This window comes from Macaca thibetana, chromosome 12, assembly GCF_024542745.1.
Source record: "Macaca thibetana thibetana isolate TM-01 chromosome 12, ASM2454274v1, whole genome shotgun sequence".
Taxonomy (NCBI): domain Eukaryota; kingdom Metazoa; phylum Chordata; class Mammalia; order Primates; family Cercopithecidae; genus Macaca; species Macaca thibetana.
In genome coordinates this window covers 58477813-58497871 of record NC_065589.1, presented here as the reverse complement: position 1 = coordinate 58497871, position 20059 = coordinate 58477813, and positions in this window count along the sequence as shown.

Genomic DNA, 20059 nt, shown 5'->3' with positions numbered 1-20059 from the left:
AGAAGACTGTTGTAGTTGTAAAATTCAGTGCTTTTCAAAATGAGAAATGTCTTCAGGCAAAGGGTTTTCATGTTTACTGGTTAAACTATAAGCAAATCATAGGAAATGAAATACCTTTTTTTCTATTACCTGCCACCAAATAAAAAACTTTCTTCAATATGCTTTCAAAATTAATGTCTTTTTTTAACTTGTGCATTTACAGTTGTACTAATGGTATTGAAAATGTATAGTTTTTGTAAGCCTAATTTAATTTAAAATTCAGAATCGTTTCTTGAAAAGCTAATAACGTATACAGATATTGATGTGCCATTGCAATTCTACAAGAATACTAAGGACCAGATGCAAGTCTCTAACAAAAACTTAGAAAAGCATAGACACACAATAGTTAATGAAACAACAATTATGAATTGTAATCTTAAACAAAAATAAAAACATAATCATTATATGTAAACCCTGGAATATCTTTAATAAATTTAATATTTAAATATTTTTTGAAATTAAAAAAAACTTTCACATATATTGATTATATTTTACACACACACACACACACACACACAAACATATAAAATTTCACTCAGAAAGTTATGAGGGAATTTGTTATCAATAATCTAGGAAGTCCTTCAGTACTACAGAGAACATTTACTATTAGACAACTAAATATCATCATTTCCATTTGGTATTTTAGTGTATACAAAAATGAAGACATTTAATTTGTCACAGCGTTAATTTGAACAGAATTTCTTAAGGATAAGACCAGACTCATCTTTTCTAAAAAGACTAGGCAAACAGTTTTACCCATGAAAAGTTAATATACTAAGATAGCAAACGTTTTTGATTCTAGCTCAGCATGCTACTTTACATTATCCTGGATGAAAAGCATAATCCTCCCTTTATGGTAATGTGTTAGGATTTGAAGATGATGGAGCATAAAGGAGGAAGATGCAAAGTCTAGGTAACTACCAAAGTTTGAGCACTGAATATTTGCATACAAACATATACCCATGTATGTATACATATGTGCATATGGAAATGCATATGTTTATTATGTATGTGTATATAGTTATTAATTTTGGTGTTTTTTGCCTTTTATAGTCTTTTGTTTGATACCAAGAATGCATATTTTTAATCACAAGGGGTGTCACACACTGTATTTCTCAATATTATCTTTAGCACTTACTTTGTCTTTTTGCACATAGTAATTGTTTGACCAAACTTTGCTGAAAAAGTGACATTAACCTGTGAGAAAACTTATTATATGAGGGCTGAGGCAGTGCGTGTTATTTATCAGCACGCTGTCTTATCCCAGACTAGATTTGGTAGATTTTTAAAGAAATTGCATTTTGTACTTCCAAGTTGCAGATACGTCCTTTTTTCATTAAAGATTATTTTTAATTTTGAATATTTTATAAAAGTGTTAATATTTTGTGAGTTTGAAAGAGAGAGATGTGAAATAAAAAGCCATTGAGCTGGGTGCAGTGGCTCAAGCCTGTAATCTCAGCACTTTGGAAGGCTGAGGCAGGTGGATCATTTAAGTTCAGGAGTTCGAGAGCAGCCTGACCAACATGATGAAACTCCATCTCTACTAAATACTAAATACAAAAAAAAAAAAAAAAAAATTAGCCAGACGTGGTGGCGTATGCCTGTAATCCTAGCTATTCAGGAGGCTGAAGCAGGAAAACCACTTGAAGCCAGGAGGCGGAGGTTTCAATGAGCCTAGATTGCACCATTGCATTCCAGTCTGGGCAACAGAATGAAACTCCATCTCAAAAAAAAAAAGAAAGAAAAGAAAAGAAAAAGCCATTTATTGTGACACATTTTACTTACCTGTTATAATCATTTTGTAATTGAGCAATTTTATCAAAATTAAATATCAAATTTTTATGTATGACAAATGATATCATAAACTAAAAAGACAAATGATAAACCAGGACACAATATTTGGCAAGTAAAGGGCAAAAGGTTAAAATTTCTTATATATGAAGAAAACATAACATATAACTTTAAGAAACACACAGGTAATTCACAGAAAATGAAAAGGAGCACTCATTCATTCATCCAATTAACCAGAAATTCTCAAATACTTTCTCTGTAATGGATAGTATTCTAGATGCTGTGAGATCAGTGACTTGAATTAAAAAAAAAGGAAGCTCTTAGATTTATAGAATACTTATAGTCTAGCGGGGAAAGGTTGGAAAGCAGACAATAAATAAACAAACAATTGAATGTATCGTGATTTCGATGTTAAGTGCCTTGAAATAAAATTAAGTAGGCTGATAGGGATACAGAAGGTAAAGTTGGAGAATGTTGTTATTTTATAGAGAGGGATCATATAAAGCCCAATTTATAATAAGGTGATATTAATCCAAGAACTGAAACAGGAAGGGAATGAAACATATGGGTGTTCTTCAGAAAGCCTAAGGGATAATATGTGGAAAGGTCCCAAGGTATGATCATGATTGTCCAATGTGAGGAGGAGCCTGATCATGGGGAGTGAAATTGTGGGTGATGTCACAGAGCTATCTGGGCTCAGATCTTGTAGTCTTTTTTACACCACTGAAAGGCTTTGGTGTTGACCTTAAGGAGGTGAAAAGCCATTGGAGGGTTTTGAACAGTTGGCATCCAGTTGGCATTAAAGACATAAAGTTACTTGAATAACCCGAAAATGAGGGTATAGCAAAGAGGACTGAGGTCTGGGGCACTCCAACTTTTAGAAGTCAGAGAGTGAAGTTCCTACCAAGGGAGACTAAGAAAGAGAAGGAATGATGTGAGAGAAACAGCAAAAGACACAAATATGCCAAAATACAACCAAGAAAAGTGCTTCAGAGAGGAAATAGTTGAAATGTTCCCAAATATTTTGATGGTTCAACTAAGAAGTCTGCAAACAGAGAATGTAATGTGGCAAGGTAGAAGTGGGTGACTTTCCCAAGAACCGTCTGAATGGAGTGTGAAAATAAGACCCTTAAAAGGAGGTGGTACGTGTGTAGAGGTTGAAGATGATGTACAAGAGGAATCAGAATGGCTGAATAGTGGTTTGGGGGCAGTGTGGTTTGTTCTAAAGGGAAGCAGAGGAATGAGGAGATAGTGAAGGGAAATGTGGCTTCAAAGGAAGTATCTTCTTAAGAAAGAAACAATCACTGCTGTTTGTATGTAAATGTTTCCATAGCTCCAATAATTATCAAAGAGAAAGAGAGAAAAAAATGTTGATACAAGAGATAGAGGAGACAATTGTTGGATCAATATTCTTAAGAGGGCATTAAGGGATGGGAGCCAATGTACAAGTAGAAGTTGGCTTTATGTAATAACAAAGGCAGTTCATCCACAGTGTATGCTTAGGGGTCTTTACAGAGAAAAAAAAAAAATTGGCTCATTCAAAATACAACCAGTTAAGGAGGGTTTCTTTATATGGGTGAGAATATAGGAAAATGATTTTTTTTTTAAATACCTAAGCTGTTACCAATCCTGAAGCCAAAGTGACAAAAAGAAGGGGAAGACAGGGAATGCTGTCAAGACAGCTGCCTAACGGAGAGGTGATCTATCCATCAATAGATAGATCATAGTGAAGACACAAGTGGCTTATATTGCTGCTTTATAAGCTAATGCCTTTGCTCTATATAGTTTTCTCAACCTTGTCTATGCATTAGAATCACCAGGTATGGGGGGGTGGAAACTCTAAAATCATTGACTCCTTAGATACTGCAATAAGAGATTCTGATTTAAGTTATCTGGGTCTGGCCTGGACATAGAATATGTATTTCCAAACGTTCACAATGTTTAGTTTGTAAACATTTAAAAATGTTTTGACCTGGAATTATCTGTAGTATTTAATTCAAAATGCAAATCCTATATTAACTAATTGGTATGGTTTGATTTAATATTTGTAAACTATGGGAAAATATGTGTGATATATATGTATATCTGTATCACATTTATATGTGATATATAGGTTTATATGGATGGAATGGTGAGAAATAGTAAAAGCAAAGAGTCTTGGATTTCATCCTATTTTTTAGTCACTAAAATTAATGTAATATTTTGTAGGCTGAAGGAAAATCTTTAATAACGTATAAATTAGTTATATCAGATTAATTTAGAAAGGAAATGAAATGATTGACCTATAAAACCATTATTGTTTGCTGTCTTTTTTTGACATTTTTTTTGGAAAATATGAAATAGCTCATTCAATAGCTATCAGTCTGTTCAGTAGTGTAACAAATCATTTCATAATCTCTGACCTTTCTTACTTTACCTTAAGGGCAATTATTTATTTATTTATTTTATTATACTTTAAGATCTAGGATACGTGTACAGAATGTGCAGGTTTGTTATATAGGTATACATGTGCCATGGTGGTTTGCTGCACCCATCAACCCATCATCTACATTAGGTATTTCTCCTAATGCTATCCGTCCCGTATCTCCTCCCCACCTTCCCCGCGCCATCCCCACCGACAGGCCCCAGTGTGTGATGTTCCCCTCCCTGTGTCTGTGTCTTCTCATTGTTCAACTCCCACTTATGAGTGAGAACACGCAGTGTTTGTTTTCCTGTTCCTGTGTTATTTTGTTTTTTCTTCGCATTACTATTTATACTTTTAGCAGTATTCATTGTGCTTTTTGATTGTTTAAAATTGAGATAGGATCTCGCTGATGCCCTGGATACTGCCACAAGGGATTCACGCAGGCTGGAGTGCAGTACCACCATCACAGCTCACTGCAGCTGCAGGATCACAGTTCACTGCCCCTTCAACTTCCTGGCCTTAAGCCTTCCTTCCGCCTCGGACTCCTGAGTAGCTTGGATTACTGGTGCTAGCCACCATGCCCAGGTAATCTTCAAAAAAAAAAAAAAAAATTGTAGTAGAGATGAGGTGTCACTATGTTGTCCAGGTTGGTCTAGGACTCTTGGGCTCAAGAACTCCCCTGGCTTCGGCCTCCCAAAGTGCTGGAATTACAGGCCTGAACCACTGTGCCCTGCTCCTTTTGCTTGTTTTAAATAAAAATTACTTTAGCCTTGCAGCCTACATTTGATTCAGCTTCCCATTTTATTTCTACTTGGTATTTGAATCTCATTTTAAATATTGTTTTTCAAAGTACATTTCTTCAAGTTTTATTGAATTTTAATAAAATAGAAAATAGATTAATTGTATAATCTTATTCTAGTTTTAGTTATTACATATTTTTCTCTCCAATGAGTATTACTTCCCTTATTTTGTATATTGCAATTTTGTACAGCTACATTTTGTGAATGTGGATGTGTGTGCTTATATTTGTGAATGTGTTTGGTTACTCATATTTGAGTCCTATCGAATAGCTTCCTCAAAATTGTGTGAATTCACCTTGTTTCTGCTCACTATCCAACTTCTTGTTTTTATGTGTCTCTTCTGAGAATCTAACCAAAGTTCAGCTTGTGAAACATTTCTACCTCTAACTCAGCAATTACTAACCTATGAAGAATTCTACAACTATGCCGATCCCAGCATACAAAGTCCCTTTATGCCATTTCTTACTGATGACTGGTGTAGATGGCCTGTGAAGGGCCATCTTTCTGAGATGATTTTGTTTGGTCCAGTTTCCATGTCAATGTCATAGTACGTACTGATCTCCTTTTTTGCTACAGCTGATCTCTTTGATTTTTTTTTTTTTTCTTATTTTAGCCATTGCCTTTGTACTAGCATTTATAAATTTAAATTTATACTTCACAAATTTAACACGTGCAAGTGCTACTAATCACCTATGGTAAAATTAAGTGGAAGTCCTGAAGGTACAGGGTGTCAGGGCTTTTTGACTGTGTTTTCTATCATTTTTAATGCTTTTCGCTATTTTGTTGCTGTATCCTTAATTTGTCTCCTTGAGTCTTCTACTGACAATGGTAATTGTAAGAATCCCACACTCATTGCTTCAAACTGAATTCAGGTCAAGATCTGCAAGATCTTTTACACTTAATTCCTATCAAGGACAAGCTTTTATCACCGAACAACTACCTACTTATTTAGCTGTTGTAAAACACCTCTTATACACAGGTGCCATTGTTTTAAACTTCTACTCATTAGTGGTATAAAACAAAATCAATGTGGTGTCTTTAATCCTTACTTCCACTCCAATCTTCACTCCTGAAAAAAATCTGGGATTCCCCAAAGGTCCTTATTGGTCCCATGTTTCAGAAATGAATAGAGGTGAATAAATTAGACCCCATTAACTTCTTCATTCTGGTTCAATGTCAATATATTTTCCATTATTTCCTTGAGGATTATTTATAATACAATTCCCTATGTTCTGAGAATTCCAAATTTGTTCAGAATTTTCTTTTGGTGGCTATTTTAATAAAACTCTGAATGTAAAAACTGACACTGTGCTTATTTTATCATATAACTTGGAAATCTGGAGTTATTGTTACAAAATTAGGTTGTTATTTTAAAATTCAAAATATGCGTTATATTTTGAGACACTATTGAGGCTTAAATCTGGGCTGTATTCTTTGTTGAACATCTGCATTAGGTTGTTTATAACTGCTTGCTCTTTTCATAATTTGATTGCATATGAATTAACAACTCTATTCAGGTCACAACCAGATGTAAATAGTTTTATTTTGATTTAATCACACATCCTAAAATTGTGAAAGTGATTTAGACTTCCTTTTCATAATAAATACAAGTTCCTCCTAATGCTGATATCAGCCAAGAAATCTTGTCTATTTTAATACAATCATGTGAGATTGACTAATGGTAGGTTAATCCTGCCACCACAATTTGAGTCACTATGCATAAGAAGCATTTTCTCATTCAGTCAATGGACCAGTACAGTTTTTATGGTTGGCAGGTGACATTCAAAGTAATGTATTTAAGGACAAGGGCCACTTCCAGCTTGCAGTTTTACCATTCCTTGTGTCCACTTTTCCATTAGTTTCCAACAGCAGGAAGAGTAAAGAGAATGTGGAATGGGCACATTTACTTCTTAAAAGGCTAGGCCCAAAAATTGAATATTGCAACAGCTCTGCTCAGATTCTACTGGTGAGAACAGCTTTCTGGAATATGAATGGTCTTCCCTGGCTACAAAGCAAAGTGAAAACCAAAGCAAAATAATAATACCTCTGTATATAAGTTATTAGATAATGGATGACAATAATAGCCTGAATTGTTTCCTTTTAGGAGGATGAAATTTAACCACATCAAAGAAACCTACAGCTCTGATACTCTCAGAAAAAATAAGACTCAACACAAAGAGAGTAAAAAGAGTTATTGTGTCAATGAAGGGTCTTGACAGGATAATGTATACCTCATCAGATCTTTTCATCTTGCACTTCTTGGACACTATGATTCAAAAGGGAGATTATTCATGTCAGTAAAGAAGTATCCATAATGATAAAACACAAGTACTTCAAAGAGGAACCTGTGCTTCTCAAAAGGAAAATAGTTTGGATCCATTTACTTTTCTCCTCTACTTCACATTCTAAATGACTGAGAAAATGTCTTCTTGTTTTCCATGCAGCCTGTGGGAAATCAAACTCAAATAAGTAGTAATTGAATGAACTAATCTGGAAAAGTGGTCTTCAATTTGTTTCTGTAACATCAGCTATCACAATACTGCCTTGATATTTCATACAATTCTGCAGAGTATAAAAAGCAAAAGCCTCTAAAAGTTGGTACTAGAATGTACTACACTCTCAATATAGACCACAAAATGGATCAGACATGAAGCTTAGTATTGTCTGTGTGCAGTGTGTAAATATTCCCTTGTTTTGAAAGTGCCAGTGTTGGTTAAGTAACTTCAAATATTTGCCACATGTAACTTATTTTTTTTACTTATTATTATATTTTTGTCACAGAAGAGTGAAAGGATTTATGACAGTCATTTTTTAAACTAAGTTAAGCTATAGAAATTGTTGTGAAATAAAATACATTTTAATTATATACAGTAAAGATCCTAATTTTCATTTGCAAGTATTTTCAAGATTAGAAGTAACGTTATCAATTGTTTCACTTATAGCAATATTCCTGGGGTGTCTACATTTAAGAATTCTAAGTTTTTAAAACGATTTTAAACTATTTCATTTATCTGACAATACAAACTAACTAAAGATAAATTGAGAAATTAAAATATCCCTCACCTGTGTTTTTAAAATTAGTGACAACTTTTGTATTATTCCAGATATAATTTATACCTATATAAATGTGTTTATTTTAAATGTGCTGTTTAAAAGAACTGGTTTATGCTTTCAAATGGCTGCATAATATTCTACTTTACCTAGATACCGTTTAATATTGAATCAGTTCTCTGTCGTGTGTTTTTTGCTGTTGTTATTGACAGATTTTGTAATTACAATGCAGATTGAAAACTTCTTTTAAAAAAATGTGATTTTGCTCATAGGCATACATGTCTTTAGAATAAATTCGTCATAGTACAATTGCTGAGCCAAGGGGTTATGCATTTGGAAATTTTATAAATATTAGCACATTGTTTTCTATCAACATCATCTCATAAGTATAACGATAAGTGAAAGGAACTAGAGATGAACATTTATGTAGTATTCAAAAGCAGATTAATTTATTACCCTGTCAGAAGATGGCAAGATGATGAACTTTATGAAGGTTTGAAGCGCTTAGTTTGGGGGAAGGCAGGATAGGCAGTTTCATGAGAAAGGTATGTTCCATCTCTTGATTAGGGTGAAGTTAAATGAGTTGTTTCCTCAATGATGCATCAAAGTCACCACTTGAAATTTGATTACTTTTTAATACATGCTATACTTCAAAATGTTTATTAACATGCAAATCAAATTTTGAATTCCATTAATTTAATGGAGAATTTTTTTTTGGTATGCTTTGAAGCCATTTGTTTCATTGTTTGCATTTACTCAGAACAGTATGTCAACCTCTTTGACTGATATTTCTGTTGTTTCTAGCTGGTCATTTAATAGTTTATAATGTTTATATTTTCAAAGTGTATTGGGTGTAATTTATTTATAATACTGAACATATTTAAAGTTCAAAATAAGTTAAGCCTTAACATGTGTATACAGCCATGAACACATAACCATAAAGTATGTCCTAAATATATTCACCACTCACAAATGTCTCCTTGTTAACCTTTGTCATTCCACCCTGCCTTACTTCTTCCTCACAATCTCCATCTATGGCAACTACCAATCTACTTTCTGTTATCACAAATTAATGTGCATTTTCTGGAATTTTATATAAATGGAATCATATCATATGTACTTTGTTTTGTCTTGCTTTTTCAGTAAAATTATTTTGAGATTCATACATGTTGTTACATGTATCAATAGTTCATTACTTTTTATTGCTGAGGAGTATTTCATCATATGGATATGCCACAATGTGTTCACACCTTAACATAAATTTGTCAATGTAGTTTCCAGTTATGGGTTATTAAACATAACGTTTCTTGAAAACTGATCTATAAGTATTGATATGGAATGTGATTTCTTTTCTCTTGGGTAAATTCCTGTAAGAAAATTGGTTCTATCAAATGGTGTATGCATGTTTAACAGTTATAGCAAAACCATTTTCCAAAGTGGTTGTAATACATTCCTCACAGCAGCGTATGACAAATCAAATTGTTCCAAAAGTTTGCCAAGACTTGTACATTTAGATGTATCACCAATTTTGGGTTAATTTTTGTACTAATTGTGAGTCATGATTGAGGTTCACTTTTTTATATGAATACTCCTTTTTTTGCACAATACATGTTGAAAGCATCACCTTGTATTAATTGAACTGTCTTTGCATCTTATTAAAATCAGTTTCAATAAATGTGAAGTTCTATTTCTGAACTCTGTTCTCTGTTACATTAATTTATGTGAACACTTTTTCATGGAAATCACACTATTGGGGAGTGTGAGCAAGATGGCCAAACAGGAAGAGCTCCAGCCTCCAGCTCCCAACACGAGCGACACAGAAGACGGGTGATTTCTGCGTTTTCAACTGAGGTACCGGGTTCATCTCACTGGGGAGTGCCAGACAATGGGTGCTGGTCAGCTGGGGCAGCCCGACCAGCGAGAGGTGAAGCAGGGTGAGGCATCACCTCACCTGGGAAGCGCAAGGGGGAAGGGAATCCCTTTAGAAACTGAGACACACAACATCTGGAAAATCGGGTTACTCCCACCCTAATACTGCGCTTTACCAAGGGTCTTAGCAAACAGCACACCAGGAGATTTTTATCCCACACCTGATCAGGAGGATCCCACACCCATGGAGCCTCCCTCATTGCTAGCACAGCAGTCTGAGATCTAACTGCAAGGCAGCAGGGAGGCTAGGGGAGGGGCGCCCGCCATTGCTGAAACTTAAGTAGATTACAAAGCCTTTGGGAAGCTCCAACTGGGTGGAGCCCACCGCAGCTCAAGGAGGCCTACCTGTCTCTGTAGACTCCACCTCTGAGGACAGGGCATAGCAAAAAAAAAAAAAAAAAAAAAAAAAAAACAGCAGAAACTCGGCAGATGTTAATGACCCTGTCTGACAGCTTTGAAGAGAGCAGTGGATCTTCCAGCATGGAGGTGGAAATCTGAAAACGGACAGTCTGCCTGCTCAAGTGGGTCCCTGACCCCTGGGGGACATCCCCCACTAGGTGCAGACCAACACCTCACACCTCACACGGTGGGGTACACCCCTGAGACGAAGCTTCCAGAGCAAGAATCAGACAGCAGCACTCGCTGTACAGCAATATTCTATCTTCTGCAGCCTCCGCTGCTGATACCCTGGCAAACAGGGTCTGGAGTGGACCTCAAGCAAACTCCAACAGACCTACAGCTGAGAGTCCTGACTGTTAGAAGGAAAACTAACAAACAGAAAGGACACCCACAACAAAACCCCATCAGTACATCACCATCATCAAAGACCAGAGGCAGATAAAACCACAAAGATGGGGAAAAAGCAGGGCAGAAAAGCTGGAAATTCAAAAAATCAGAGTGCATCTCCCCCTCCAAAGGAATGCAGCTCATTGCCAGCAACGGATCAAAGCTGGACAGAGAATGACTTTGACAAGTTGAGAGAAGAAGGCTTCAGTCGATCAAACTTCTCAGAGCTAAAGGAGGAACTATGTACCCAGTGCAAAGAAACTAAAAATCTTGAAAAAAGAATGGAAGAATGGATAACTAGAATAATCAATGCAGAGAGGGCCATAAACGAACTGACAGAGATAAAAACCATGACATGAGAAATACGTGACAAATGCACAAGCTTCAGTAACCGACTCAATCAACTGGAAGAAAGAATATCAATGATTGAAGGTCAAATGAATGAAATGAACTGAGAAGAGAAGTCTAGAGAAAAAAAAAAGGAAAAAGAAATGAACAAAGCCTCCAAGAAATATGGGATTATGTGAAAAGACCAAATCTACGTCTGATTGGTGTGCCTGAAAATGAGGGGGAAAATGGAACCAAGTTGGAAAACACTCTTTAGGATATCATCCAGGAGAACTTCCCCAACCTAGTAAGGCAGGCCAACATTCAAATTCAGGAAATACAGAGAACGCCACAAAGATACTCCTCGAGAAGAGCAACTCCAAGACACATAATTGTCAGATTCACCAAACTTGAAATGAAGGAAAAAGTGTTAAGGGCAGCCAGAGAGAAAGGTCGGGTTACCCACAAAGGGAAGCCCATCAGATTAACAGCAGATCTCTCAGCAGAAACTCTACAAGCCAGAAGAGAGTGGGGGCCAACATTCAACATTCTTAAAGAAAATAATTTTAAACCCAGAATTTCATATCCAGCCAAACTAAGTTTCATAAGTGAAGGAGAAATAAAATTCTTTACAAACAGGCAAATGCTTAGAGATTTTGTCACCACCAGGCCTGCCTTATAAGAGACCCTGAAGGAAGCACTAAACATGGAAAGGAACAACTAGTACCAGCCATTGCAAAAACATGCCAAAATGTAAAGAAAATTGATGCTAGGAAGAAACTGCATCAACTAACAAGCAAAATAACCAGCTAATATCACAATGACAGGATCAAGTTCACACATAACAATATTAACCTTAAATGTAAATGGACTAAATGCTCCAATTAAAAGACACAGACTGGCAAATTGGATAAAGAGTCAAGACCCATCAGTTTGCTGTATTCAGGAGATCCATCTCACATGCAGAGATACACATAGGCTCAAAATAAAGGGATGGAGGAAGATCTACCAAGCAAATAGAGAACAAAGAAAAGCAGGGGTTGCAATCCTACTCTCTGATAAGACAGACTTTAAACCATCAAAGATCAAAAGAGACAAAGAAGGCCATTACATAATGGTAAAGGGATCAATTCAACAGGAAGAGCTAACTATCCTAAATATATATGCACCCAATACAGGAGCACCCAGATTCATAAAGCAAGTCCTTAGAGACTTACAAAGAGACTTAGACTCCCATACAATAATAGTGGGAGACTTCAACACCCCACTGTCAACATTAGACAGATCAACGAGACAGAAAGTTAACAAGGATATCCAAGAATTGAACTCATCTCTGCACCAAGCGGACCTAATAGACATCTACAGAACTCTCCACCCCAAATCAACAGAATATACATTCTTCTCAGCACCACATTGCACTTATTCCAAAATTGACCACATAGTTGGAAGTAAAGCACTCCTCAGCAAATGTAAAAGAACAGAAATTATAACAAACTGTCTCTCAGACCACAGTGCCATCAAACTAGAACTCAGGACTAAGAAACTCAATCAAAACCGCTCAACTACATGGAAACTGAACAACCTGCTCCTGAATGACTACTGGGTACATAACGAAATGAAGGCAGAAATAAAGATGTTCTTTGAAACCAATGAGAACAAAGATACAACATACCAGAATCTCTGGGACACATTTAAAGCAGTGTGTAGAGGGAAATTTATAGCACTAAATGCCCACAAGAGAAAGCAGGAAAGATCTAAAATTGACACCCCAACATCACAATTAAAAGAACTAGAGAAGCAAGAGCAAACACATTCAAAAGCGAGCAGAAGGCAAGAAATAACTAAGATCAGAGCAGAACTGAAGGAGATAGAGACACAAAAAACCCTCCAAAAAATCAATGAATCCAGGAGTTGGTTTTTTGAAAAGATCAACAAAGTTGATAGACTGCTAGCAAAACTAATAAAGAAGAAAAGAGAGAAGAATCAAATAGATGCAACAAAAAATGATAAAGGGGATATCACCACCAACCCCACAGAATACAAACTACCATCAGAGAATACTATAAACACCTCTACACAAATAAACTAGAAAATCTAGAAGAAATGGATAATTTCCTGGACACTTACACTCTCCCAAGACTAAACCAGGAAGAAGTTGAATCCCTGAATAGACCAATAGCAGGCTCTGAAATTGAGGCAATAATTAATAGCCTACCAACCAAAAAAAGTCCAGGACCAGACAGATTCACAGCCGAATTTTATCGGAGGTACAAGGAGGAGCTGGTACCATTCCTTCTGGAACTATTCCAATCAATAGGAAAAGAGGGAATCCTCCCTAACTCATTTTATGAAGCCAACATTATCCTGATGCCAAAGCCTGGCAGAGACACAACAAAAAAAGAATTTTAGACCAATATCCCTGATGAACATCAGTGTAAAAATCCTCAACAAAATACTGTCAAACCCAATCCAGAAGCACATCAACAAGCTTATCCACCATGATCAAGTGGGCTTCATCCCTGGGATGCAAGGCTGGTTCAACATACGCAAATCAATAAATGTAATCCAGCATATAAACAGAACCAAAGACAAAAACCACATGATTATGTCAATAGATGCAGAAAAGGCCTTTGACAAAATTCAACAGCTCTTCATGCTAAAAACTCTCAATAAATTCGGTATTGATGGAACGTATCTCAAAATAATAAGAGCTATTTATGACAAACCCACAGCCAATATCATACTGAATGGGTAAAAACTGGAAGCATTCCCTTTGAAAACTGGCACAAGACAGAGATGCCCTCTCTCACCACTCCTATTCAACATAGTGTTGGAAGTTCTGGCTAGGGCAATCAAGAGAAAGAAAGAAAGGGTATTCAAACATAGTGTTGGAAGTTCTGGCTAGGGCAATCAAGCAAGAGAAAGAAAGAAAGGGTATTCAGTTAGGAAAAGAAGAAGTCAAATTGTCCCTGTTTGCAGATGACATGATTGTATATTTAGAAAACCCCATCATCTCAGCCCAAAATCTCCGTAAGCTGATAAGCAACTTCAGCAAAGTCTCAGGATACAAAATCAATGTGCAAAAATCACAAGCATTCTTATACACCAGTAAGAGACAAACAGAGAGCCAAATCATGAATGAACTTCCATTCACAATTGCTTCGAAGAGAATAAAATACCTAGGAACCCAACTTACAAGGGATGTAAAAGACCTCTTCAAGGAGAACTACAAACCACTGCTCAGTGAAATAAAAGAGGACACAAACAAATGGAAGAACATTCCATGGTCATGGATAGGAAGAATCAATATCATGAAAATGGCCATACTGCCCAAGGTAATCTATAGATTCAATGCCATCCCCATTAAGCTACCAATGACTTTCTTCACAGAACTGGAAAAAACTGCTTTAAAGTTCATACGGAACCAAAAAAGACCTCTCATTGCCAAGACAATCCTAAGTCAAAAGAACAAAGCTGGAGGCATCACGCTACCTGACTTCAAACTGTACTACAAGGCTACAGTAACCAAAACGGCATGATACTGGTACCAAAACAGAGATATAGACCAATGGAATAGAACAGAGCTCTTGGAAATAATACCACACATCTACAGCCATCTGATCTTTGACAAACCTGAGAAAAACAAGAAATGGAGAAAGGATTCCCTATTTAATAAATGGTGCTGGGAAAATTGGCTAGCCATAAGTAGAAAGCTGAAACTGGATCCTTTCCTTACTCCTTATACGAAAATTAATTCAAGATGGATTAGAGACTTAAATATTAGACCTAAAACCATAAAAACCCTAGAAGAAAACCTAGGTAATACCATTCAGGACATAGGCATGGGCAAGGACTTCATGTGTAAAACACCAAAAGCAACGGCAACAAAAGCCATAATTGACAAATGGGATCTAATTAAACTAAAGAGCTTCTGCACAGCAAAAGAAACTACCATCAGAGTGAACAGGCAACCTACAGAATGGGAGAAAATTTTTGCAATCTACTCATCTGACAAAGGGCTAATATCCAGAACCTACAAATAACTTAAACAAATTTACAAGAAAAAAACAACCCCATCAAAAAGTGGGCAAAGGATATGAATAGACATTTCTCAAAAGAAGACATGCATACAGCCAACAGGCACATGAAAAAATGCTTGTCATCACTGGCCATCAGAGAAATTCAAATCAAAACCACAATGAGATGCCATCTCACACCAGTTAGAATGGCAATCATCAAAAAGTCAGGAACAACAGGTGCTGGAGAGAATGTGGAGAAATAGGAACACTTTTACACTGTTGGTGGGATTGTAAACTGGTTCAACCATTGTGGAAAATAGTATGGTGATTCCTCAAGGATCTAGAACTAGAAATACCATATGACCCAGCCATCTCATTACTGGGTATATACCCAAAGGATTGTAAATCATGCTGCTATAAAGACACATGCACACGTATGTTTATTGTGGCACTATTCACAATAGCAAAGACTTGGAATCAACCCAAATGTCCATCAGTAACAGACTGGATTAAGAAAATGTGGCACATATACACCATGGAATACTATGCAGCCATAAAAAAGGATGAGTTTGTGTCCTTTGTAGGGACATGGATGCAGCTGGAAACCATCATTCTCAGCAAACTATCGCAAGAACAGAAAACCAAACACCGCATGTTCTCACTCATCACTCATAGGTGGGAATTGAACAAGGAGATCACTTGGACTCTGGAAGGGGAACATCACGCACCAGGGCCTATTATGGGGAGGGGGAAGGGGGAGGGACGGCATTGAGAGTTATACCTGATGTAAATGACAAGTTGATGGGTGCTGACGAGTTGATGGGTGCAGCACAGCAACATGGCACAAGTATACATATGTAACAAACCTGCACGTTGTGCACATGTACCCCAGAACTTAAAGTATAATTAAAAAAAAGAAAGAAAAAAAAAAAAGAATTGCACTGTGGTGCTATTCTACACATTTTCAAAATCACATTTACAGAAAAGTGGAGGAAGAGACTGATAATAATAATACAATTAACAAGCCTAAACTGGGTAATCAACATTTTAAAAAAATCAGACAGTTGAAATCAAATAGCTTAGAATTAGTAAATGTCAATGTTTTTCCTTTCCAGAGTGATAAAGAAAGAGAAATTTCTAGCTTCAAAAATGCATAAATCATTTTGTTGATAGATATATCATGATGATGATGGAGGATTTACAGAGCCTACTCAATTAAACCATATTTATTGTTTCAATAATGTTGCTCATAAAATAACCTAAGCTTCAGTTACCTGTCTATAAAGGTGATGGAGGATAAGAGGAGGTTGGCTCTCCAGTTCTAAAAGTCCATCATTCAATCTCAACTGACAGACAAAAAGGAACTCTATAAAATTAATTGGCATCTGGAGGAACACCCAAAATAACCCTGGATAACAATATTATAAAGAAACAGTTGTACTTTTTCTTTAGCCAAATCTAATCACTCTTATTTTTCTTTAAGAAAACTTCATTTCCACTGTAAAAGTATTTGTAGGCCAGGCACGCTGGCTCACGCCTGTAATCCCAGCACTTTGGGTGGCCGAGATGGGTGGATCACAAGGTCAGGAGATCCAGACCATCCTGTCTAACATGGTGAAACCCCGTCTCTACTAAAAATACAAAAGAATTAGCCGGGCATGGTGGCAGGGGCATGGTGGCAGGTGCCTGTAGTCCAAGGTACTTGAGGCTGAGGCAGGAGAATGATGTGAACCCAGGAGGTGGAGCTTGCTGCCAGCCAATATCACACCACTGCACTCCAGCCTGGCTAACAGAGCAAGACTCCATCGCAGACAAAAAAAGAAAAAAAAGTATTTGTAAATATTTAGCTCATTAAAAAATAAACATGTCAATGAAAATTAAATTCATTGAGTTTTGCTAAACATATTAATATTTTTATTTTGTTTTTTATTTTCAAAAATAAATTTAACAGTTGGGTTAAAAAAAAAAAAAAGAAACCACGCTATTTTGAGAACTGTAGTCTTGAAATTGAGTATTGGGAGTCCTCTAAATGTGTTTGTTTTGATAAAAATTGTTTTGGCTATTTAGATCACTTTGCCATTCCAATAAAATGTGAAATCTGCTTGTTGATAGCTACAGAAAAGTTACTGGCATTTTAACTAGGAATAAATTAAATTTATAGATAAGATTGAGGAGAATTGATATTTTATTCTTTCGATTAATGACTATGTTATGGGATTCCATTTATTTAGAACTTTTGAATTTATTTTATCATTGTTTTATATTTTTCCATGTATATTGAGTTAGACTTATACCTAAGAATCTCAGTTTCAGTGCCATTAGGAATAATATTTTTCTAATTTCATATCTCAATTGTTTATTGTTGGTATATAGGCATATGATTGACTTACATATTAATGTTATCTAATAAAAAAGTTAAAAGTTGTAGATTTTATATAGATTATTAGTTTTCTAAGTAGGATATCATGTCATCTAGAGAGACAATGAGTTGCATAACTTCTACTCCAATCTGTATGTCTTTTAATCCTTTTTCTTATATTATTGCACTGGTTAGCTTTCCAGTAAAATGTAGAATAACCGTGGTAAGAGTGGACATCATTTCATTGTATCATTCTCAACCTTAAGGAAAAGATCAGTCAGTAAACATTAAACACGACATTAGCTATAGATGTTGTTCATTTTGTTCTATTTAGACGTTCTTTGTCAAGTTAAGGCATTTACGTCTCTAGATTGCTGATGATTTTCTTTTCTTTTTCTAATTATCATAAATGGATGCTAAATTTTGTCAAAGTTTTTTTAAATCACCTATTGAGATGATCATAAAGCTTCTATTCTCTAGTCTGATAATATGGTGAATTACATTGTTCAGTTTCTGAAGGTTGCAAAATTCTTCCATTCCTGAAATGAACTCCCCTTGGTTGCAACTGTCCTCATTTTTATGTGTATTGGATGTTCTTTAATAATACTTTCCTAAGAGCTTTTGCAGGATATTTGGTAGAATTTTCCAGTGAAAACATAAGGGTTTTCTTTTTTGGAATCTTTTGCATAAAACTCTAATTTATTAAATAGATATATGACTAGCCCTATTATCTATATCTTCTTCGATGCATTTTGATAGTATATTTCAAGGAATCATTTATTTATTTGTTGTAAGATGTAAACTGTATGGGCAAGAGTCCTGTGTCATAGCCTCTTATTACCTTTGAATGTTTCTCGGATCAGTAGTGATATTTCTTCTTTTGTTCCTGGTATCGATAATTTTTGAGTTAACTTAAAAATATTTTCTCAATGAATTAGCTTTTGATTTGATAAACTTTCTCTATTTTTTCAATATTATTGATTTCTTCTCTAATTATTATTTCTTTACTTCTACGTCCTTTGTTTGTTCCTTGCTACTTTTTCTTCTTTTTTCTTTCTGTTTCCCAGGCTGGAGTGCAGTGGTGTGATCACGGCTCACTGCAGCCTCAACATCTCAGGACTCAAGTGACACTCCGACCTCAGCCTCCTAAATAGCTGGGACTATAGGCATTCACCACCAAGCTGGATTAATTTTTGTATTTTTTTTTTTTTGTAGAGAGGTATTTCCCCATGTTGCCCAACTAGTCTATAACTCCTGGGTTCAAGTGATACACCCATCTCATTCTCCCAAAGTGCTGGGACTACAAGTGTGAGTCACCGTGCCTGGCATTATTTTTTTCTTTATATAATAGAACTTTATGTTATGATTTTGAGACTTTTTAAAATAGAAATATTAAAGCCTGCAAATGCCCTTGTAAGCTGTGCTTTAGTTATAGCTTATAAATTTTAGTATATTTTAAATTTTATTAATTTTAAAATATGATTTTCAATTTTTCTTAAAACTTTACCATTGACCTGTGGGTTATTTAGATGTATATTGTATCACATCCAAATATATTTTGGAATTTTTCTTATGTCTCTAGTTATTAATTTCAAATTTAACTTTGCTATGGTCCAATAACATGCTCTGTATGGTTTCTATGCTTTTAAATTTCTTAAGGTTTCCTGTATGGGCTTGGTTAAGCTTTATCTTCATGTTTACTTGAAAGAAATGTACATTTTGCTGTTATTTTGTGGAGAGTACAATAAATGTCACTTAAGTCAATTAAGGGCATTATCTTTGATTCCATTTACATGCAGATCAAATGAGAGCAATTGAATATGTTATGAAAAATGTGAGTTCAAGAATTATCTATAAGAGATGGGAATTTACTGGAAGGCACCATGAGGAAATTTTTGTGGGTGATGAAACGCTCTGTATTATAAATTGGATGTTTTTTATGTGGGTTTATACATTTTCTGAACTTATCAAATTTTACAGTTAAGATCTGTGCATTTTACTGTTTCACAAATTTTGGCATTTTTTTTAAATTAAAAGAGACAAGGGCAGGAATTTTCTCAGAACTCTTAAGGGGAATATATAGTCTGCATAATTTTGGAAAGAATAGTGATTATTTTTAACCTCTGTGTACTTATATATCTGTGGTAACATAAATCTAATGATTAATACATTTCAATATGACAATTTTCAGTTATGAAACCAAAAGTACAAATTTCTAATTTCAAGTTGACAATCCTCTTCTGTAAAAATTTGATTACCAGAAAAAATACTGCAGCATTGTCAAAACTCTATCATTTCAATAGAGTTTCAGTTGAATTATCAATATCCTCCTTGCCACCATTAGATTATCAGAACCCAATAACTTAACTGTACTAAATTCAAAGATTATTCTGATCATCATTTTACCCTCAGAGATTCATTGATTTGTTTTCTTTCTGATTTTACATTGTGTCTACATATGATGAAATAGCAAGACAAATAAATAGGAATTACATGGTACTATTTATCCATCTCTCTAGCTTTCACTCTATCATAAAAATTCATCTAGTTTACC